Raw genomic sequence first — 8,034 nt, forward strand, 5'->3', positions numbered from 1 at the left:
TGACCAGGGAGTGGCCCCCGGTCTTGTTTTTGAAGTTGTTGCCGCTCCAGATGAAATTTATAGAAATCTTGCTGAGCTTGTGATTTTCCCAGGATGGAAGGGGGAGCGCAATGAGGTGGTGCGTGGCAATAGCGCACAAGGCAGACTTTGCCAAGGAGACCCTTCCTTGTCTTGCTAGGTTTTTGCCCTTCCACCCCGGCAATCTGCCCATTGCCTTGTCAAAGAGAGGTTGGAGGTCAACCCTTTTGAGCCGCCCAGTATGTAGGGGGAGGCCCAACCGCCCAAGTACTTGGTGGGGAAGGAAGCGATCTTCACGGGGAAGCCTGAAAGGATGTTGGTCAGATCGATCCCATGGCAGCGAATGGGGAACACCTCCGTCTTGGTTACGTTAGTGATGAGGCCCGAAGCCTCGCCAAAACAGGCTAGGATCTTTGCAATGGCGTCAATCTCTTCCTTGACCGGATTGGTGAAGATGTCAGCATCATCGGCATAGAGGGAGATTCTGCAGGCAGCCGAACGAGCCTTGATCGGCTTGAGGATCCCCTCCTGGGAGGCCGCACGAAGCATGAGCTGGAGAGGGTCGATTGCCAGGATGAATAGCATTGGAGACATGGGGTCACCTTGTCGCAGGCCACATGCGTGAGCAAAAGGGGTGCCCGGGTCCCCATTCAACAGGATCCTAGAGGAAGATGTTGCGAGGGTCATGCAGATCCAGTCCCGCCAACATTGACTGAACCCAAGTTGATGAAGCACCTCCAGCAGGTAGGCCCAGCCCATGGAGTCAAAAGCCTTTGAGATGTCCAATTTAAGGAAGAGGTCGGGCGTTTGAGTGCAATGCAGCTCCTTCACCAAGTTTTGAACGTGCAAGAAGTTATCATGGATGCACCGCTTCTTCACGAAGGCGCTCTGGCAATTGGAGACTAGCACAGGGAGCAACGGAGCTAGATGGTTTGCCAACGGCTTGAAGAAGATCTTGGAGATGCTATGAATCAGGCTGATTGGACGGTAGTCCCCAATCCAGGCGGTGTTTGCCTCTTTTTTGGCAGCAAGATCATGTTTGCCGAGTTTATCAGGCCCGCACAATCGCTGCGAAGGCTAGCCAGCTGCATAATTGCATTCACGACGTCAGTCTTGATGATCTCCCAGCAGGACTTGAAGAAGGCACCGATAAAACCGTCCGGGCCGGGTGCTTTGACCGAAGGTAAGGAGAAAACGGCCTCCTTAATTTCATCCTCGTCGAATGGGGTGTCCAACTCAGAAAGATCATGGTGTTGGATTCCGATGTTCTCCCAAACAATGCGTTTGGTCCGTTGCGTGGCTGTTCCTATTGGAAATATGCCCTAGAGACAATAATAAATTAGTTATTATTATATTTCCTTGTTCATGATAATCATTTATTATCCATGCTATAATTGTATTGATAGGAAACTCAGATACATGTGTGGGTACATAGACAACACCATGTCCCTAGTAAGCCTCTAGTTGACTAGCTCGTTGATCAACAGATGGTTACGGTTTCCTGACCATGGACATTAGATGTCGTTGTAACGGGATCACATCATTAGCAGAATGATGTGATGGACAAGACCCAATCCTAAGCCTAGCACAAAGATCGTAGTTCGTATGCTAAAGCTTTTCTAATGTCAAGTATCATTTCCTTAGACCATGAGATTGTGCAACCCCCGGATACCGTAGGAATGCTTTGGGTGTACCAAACGTCACAACGTAACTGTGTGGCTATAAAGGTGCACTACAGGTATCTCCGAAAGTGTCTGTTGGGTTGGCACGAATCGAGACTGGGATTTGTCACTCCGGTAAATGGAGAGGTATCTCTAGGCCCACTCGGTAGGACATCATCATAATGTGCACAATGTGACCAAGGGGTTAATCACGGGATGATGTGTTACGGAGCGAGTAAAGAGACTTGCCGGTAACGAGATTGAACAAGGTATCGACATACCGACGATCGAATCTCGGGCAAGTACAATATCGCTGGACAAAGGGAATTGTATACGGGATTAATTGAGTCCTTGACATCGTGGTTCATCCGATGAGATCATCTGTTGGGGAACGTTGTGGAAAATTAAAAATTTTCCTACGGTTTCACCAAGATCCATCTATGAGTTCATCTAAGCAACAAGTCAAGGGAGTGAGTTTGCATCTACATACCACTTGTAGATCACGCGCGGAAGCTTTCAAGGGGATGGTGATGATGGAGTCGTACTCGACGTGATTCAGATCACCGATGTCCAAGTGCTGAACGGACAGCACCTCCGCGTTCAACACACGTACGGGCCGGGAGACGTCTCCTCCTTCTTGATCCAGCAAGGGGGAAGGAGAGGTTGAGGAAGATTTCTCCAACGGCAGCACGACAACGTGGTGGTATTGGTGCAGCAGTACTCCGACAGGGCTTCGCAAGCACGTAACGGAGGAGGAGATGTGTTGGGGAGGGGAGGGGCTGCGCCTGGAAGATGTGTACAGCAGCCCTCCCCTCACCCCTCTATTTATAGGGGAAGGGGCATGGGGGGCCGACCCCTCTTGATGGGATCTAGAGGGGGGCGGCGGCCAGGGAGGGGGGACTTGCCCCCCAAGCAAGGGGGGCGCCCCCCTTAGGGTTTCCCCCCCAACCCTAGGCGCATGGGCCCAAGGTGGGGGGCGCGCCCAGCCCTCCAGGGGTGGCTCCCTCCCCTTTGCGGCCCATGTGGCCCTCCGGGAGGGGTGGACCCCCGGAACCTTTCCGGTGGCCCCGGTACAATACCGATAAGCCCCCGAAACTTTCCAGTGTCCGTATGACAACTTCCCATATATAAAACTTCACCTCCGGACCATTCCGGAACTCCTCGTGACGTCCGGGATCTCATCTGGGACTCCAAACAACATTCGGTAGTCACATACTAGTCTTCCTAATAACCCTAGCGTCACCGAACCTTAAGTGTGTAGACCCTACGGGTTCGGGAGGCATGCAGACATGACCGAGACCACTCTCCGGTCAATAACCAACAGCGGGATCTGGATACCCATGTTGGCTCCCACATGTTCCACGATGATTTCATCGGTTGAACCACGATGTCGAGGATTCGATCAAAACCCCGTATACAATTCCCTTTGTCAATCGGTACGTTACTTGCCCGAGACTCGATCGTCGGTATCCCAATACCTTGTTCAGTCTCGTTACCGGCAAGTCACTTTACTCGTACCGTAATGCATGATCCCGTGGCCAACCACTTGGTCACCTTGAGCTCATTATGATGATGCATTACCGAGTGGGCCCAGAGATACCTCTCCGTCATACGGAGTGACAAATCCCAGTCTCGATCCGTGTCAACCCAACAGACACTTTCGGAGGTACCTGTAGTGCACCTTTATAGTCACCCAGTTACGTTGTGACGTTTGATACACCCAAAGCACTCCTACGGTATCCGGGAGTTACACGATCTCATGGTCAAAGGAATAGATACTTGACATTGGAAAAGCTCTAGCAAACGAACTACACGATCTTTGTGCTATGCTTAGGATTGGGTCTTGTCCATCACATCATTCTCCTAATGACGTGATCCCGTTATCAACGACATCCAATGTCCATAGCCAGGAAACCATGACTATCTGTTGATCACAACGAGCTAGTCAACTAGAGGCTCACTAGGGACATATTGTGGTCTATGTGTTCACACGTGTATTACGATTTCCGGATAATACAGTTATAGCATGAACAAAAGACAATTATCATGAACAATGAAATATAATAATACTTTTATTATTGCCTCTAGGGCATATTTCCAACAGTCTCCCACTTGCACTAGAGTCACCAATCTAGTTACATTGTGATGAATCGAACACCCATAGAGTTCTGGTGTTGATCATATTTTGCTCGCGAGAGAGGTTTAGTCAACGGATCTGCGACATTCAGATCCGTGTGTACTTTGCAAATATCTATGTCTCCATCTTGAACATTTTCACGGATGGAGTTGAAACGACGCTTGATGTGCCTGGTCTTCTTGTGAAACCTGGGCTCCTTGGCAAGGGCAATAGCTCCAGTGTTGTCACAGAAGAGTTTGATCGGCCCCGACGCATTGGGTATGACTCCTAGGTCGGTGATGAACTCCTTCACCCAAATCGCTTCATGCGCTGCCTCCGAGGCTGCCATGTACTCTGCTTCACACATAGATCCCGCCACGACGCTCTGCTTGCAGCTGCACCAGCTTACTACTCCACCATTCAACATATACACGTATCCGGTTTGTGACTTAGAGTCATCCAGATCTGAGTCAAAGCTAGCGTCGACGTAACCCTTTACGACGAGCTCTTCGTCGCCTCCATAAACGAGAAACATGTCCTTTGTCCTTTTCAGGTACTTCAGGATATTGTTGACCGCTGTCCAGTGTTCCTTGCCGGGATTACTTTGGCATCTTGCTACCAAACTTACGGCAAGGTTTACATCAGGTCTGGTACACAGCATGGCATACATAATAGATCCTATGGCTGAAGCATAGGGGATGCCACTCATCTCTTCTTTATCCTTTGCCGTGGTCGGTGACTGAGCCGAGCTCAATCTCACACCTTGTAACATCGGCAAGAACCCTTTCTTGGACTGATCCATTTTGAACCTTTTCAAAATCTTATCAAGGTATGTGCTTTGTGAAAGACCTATGAGGCGTCTCGATCTGTCTCTATAGATCTTGATGCCTAATGTATAAGCAGCTTCTCCAAGGTCCTTCATTGAAAAACACTTATTCATGTAGGCCTTAATGCTGTCCAGAAGTTTTATATCATTTCCCATCAAGAGTATGTCATCTACATATAATATGAGAAATGCTACAGAGCTCCCACTCACTTTCTTGTAAACGCAGGCTTCTCCATAAGTCTGCATAAACCCAAACGCTTTGATCATCTCATCAAAGCGAATGTTCCAACTCCGAGATGCTTGCACCAGTCCTTAAATGGATCGCTGAAGCTTGCATACTTTGTTAGCATTCTTTGGATCGACAAAACCTTCCGGCTGCATCATATACAGCTCTTCCTTAAGATGCCCGTTAAGGAATGCCGTTTTGACGTCCATCTGCCATATCTCATAATCATAGTATGCGGCAATTGCTAACATGATTCGGACGGACTTCAGCTTTGCTACGGGAGAGAATGTCTCGTCGTAGTCAATCCCTTGAACTTGTCGATAACCCTTAGCGACAAGTCGAGCTTTATAGATGGTCACATTTCCATCCGCGTCCGTCTTCTTCTTAAAGATCCATTTGTTTTCTATCGCTCGCCGATCATCGGGCAAGTCTGTCAAAGTCCATACTTTGTTTTCATACATGGATTCTATCTCGGATTTCATGGCTTCAAGCCATTTGTTGGAATCTGGGCCCGCCATCGCTTCTTCATAGTTCGAAGGTTCACCGTTGTCTAATAACATGATTTCCAGGACAAGGTTGCCGTACCACTCTGGTGCGGAACGTGTCCTTGTGGACCTACGAAGTTCAGTAGCAACTTGATCCGAAGTACCTTGATCATCATCATTGTTTTCCTCTTCAGTTGGTGTGGGCATCACAGGAACGGCTTCCTGCGCTGCACCACTTTCCCGTTCGAGAGGTAGTACTTCATCGAGTTCTACTTTCCTCCCACTTACTTCTTTCGAGAGAAACTCTTTTTCCAGAAAGCATCCGTTCTTGGCAACAAAGATCTTGCCCTCGGATCTTAAGTAGAAGGTATACCCGACAGTTTCCTTAGGGTATCCTATGAAGACGCATTTTTCCGACTTGGGTTCGAGCTTTTTAGGTTGAAGTTTCTTGACATAAGCATCGCATCCCCCAACTTTTAGAAACGACAGCTTAGGTTTCTTCCCAAACCATAATTCATACGGTGTCGTCTCAACGGATTTAGACGGTGCCCTATTTAAAGTGAATGTAGCTGTCTCTAGAGCGTATCCCCAAAATGATAGCAGTAAATCGGTAAGAGACATCATAGACCGCACCATATCCAATAGAGTGCGATTACGACGTTCGGACACACCGTTACGCTGAGGTGTTCCAGGCGGCGTGAGTTGTGAAATGATTCTACATTTCCTCAAGTGTGTACCAAATTCGTGACTTAAGTATTCTCCTCCACGATCTGATCGTAGGAACTTTATCTTTCGGTCACGTTGATTCTCCACCTCATTCTGAAATTCCTTGAACTTTTCAAAGGTCTCAGACTTGTGTTTCATTAAGTAGACATACCCATATCTACTCAAGTCATCAGTGAGAGTGAGAACATAACGATATCCTCCGCGAGCCTCAACGCTCATTGGACCGCACACATCGGTATGTATGATTTCCAGCAAGTTGGTTGCTCGCTCCATTGTTCCGGAGAACGGAGTTTTGGTCATTTTGCCCATGAGGCATGGTTCGCATGTGTCAAACGATTCATAATCAAGAGACTCTAAAAGTCCATCAGCATGGAGCTTCTTCATGTGCTTGACACCAATGTGACCAAGGCGGCAGTGCCACAAGTATGTGGGACTATCGTTATCAACTTTACATCTTTTGGCATCCACACTATGAACATGTGTAATATTACGCTCGAGATTCATTAAGAATAAACCATTGACCATCGGAGCATGACCATAAAACATATCTCTCATATAAATAGAACAACCATTATTCTTGGATTTAAATGAGTAGCCATCTCATATTAAACGAGATCCTGATACAATGTTCATTCTCAAACTTGGCACTAAATAACAATTATTAAGGTTCAAAACTAATCCCGTAGGTAAATGTAGAGGCAGCGTGCCGACGGCGATCACATCGACTCTGGAACCATTCCCGACGCGCATCGTCACCTCGTCCTTCGCCAGTCTCCGTTTATTCCGCAGCTCCTGCTGTGAGTTACAAATATGAGCAACGGCACCGGTATCAAATACCCAGGAGTTACTACGAGTACTGGTAAGGTACACATCAATTACATGTATATCAAATATACCTTTGGTGTTGCCGGCCTTCTTATCCGCTAAGTATTTGGGGCAGTTCCGCTTCCATTGACCCTTCCCCTTGCAATAAAAGCACTCAGTCTCAGGCTTGGGTCCATTCTTTGACTTCTTCCCGGTAACTGGCTTACCGGGCGCGACAACATCCTTGCCGTCCTTCTTGAAGTTCTTCTTGCCCTTGACCTTCTTGAACTTAGTGGTCTTATTGACCATCAACACTTGATGTTCTTTCTTGATTTCAGCCTCTGCTGACTTCAACATTGAGAACACTTCAGGAATGGTCTTCACCATCCCCTGCATGTTGTAGTTCATCACAAGGCTCTTGTAGCTTGGTGGGAGCGACTGGAGGATTCTGTCAATGACCGCCTCATCTGGGAGGTTAATGTTCAGCTGGGTCATACCGTTGTGCAACCCAGACATCTTGAGTATGTGCTCACTGACAGAACTGTTTTCCTCCATCTTACAACTATAGAACTTGTCGGAGACATCATATCTCTCGACCCGGGCATGAGCTTGGAAAACTAGTTTCAGCTCTTCGAACATCTCATATGCTCTGTGATGCTCAAAACGCTTTTGGAGCCCCGGTTCTAAGCTGTAAAGCATGCCGCACTGAACGAGGGAGTAATTATCAGCACGAGTTTGCCAAGCGTTCATAACGTCTTGGTTCTCTGGGACGGGAGCGTCACCTAGCGGTCCTTCTAGGACATATTGCTTCCTGGCAGCTATGAGGATAATCCTCAGGTTCCGGACCCAGTCCGTATAGTTGCTGCCATCATCTTTCAGCTTGGTTTTCTCTAGGAACGCGTTGAAGTTCATGTTGACATGAGCGTTGGCCATTTGATCTACAAGACATATTTGCAAAGGTTTTAGACTAAGTTCATGATAATTAAGTTCATCTAATCAAATTATGAACTCCCACTCAGATTAGCCATCACTGTAGTCATCTAAGTGTTACACGATCCGAGTCGACTAGCCCGTGTCCGATCATCACATGAGACGGACTAGTCATCATCGGTGAACATCTTCATGTTGATCGTATCTTCCATACGACTCGTGTTCGACCTTTCGGTCTCCGT

Source organism: Triticum dicoccoides, chromosome 5B, assembly GCF_002162155.2.
Source record: "Triticum dicoccoides isolate Atlit2015 ecotype Zavitan chromosome 5B, WEW_v2.0, whole genome shotgun sequence".
Classification (NCBI taxonomy): domain Eukaryota; kingdom Viridiplantae; phylum Streptophyta; class Magnoliopsida; order Poales; family Poaceae; genus Triticum; species Triticum dicoccoides.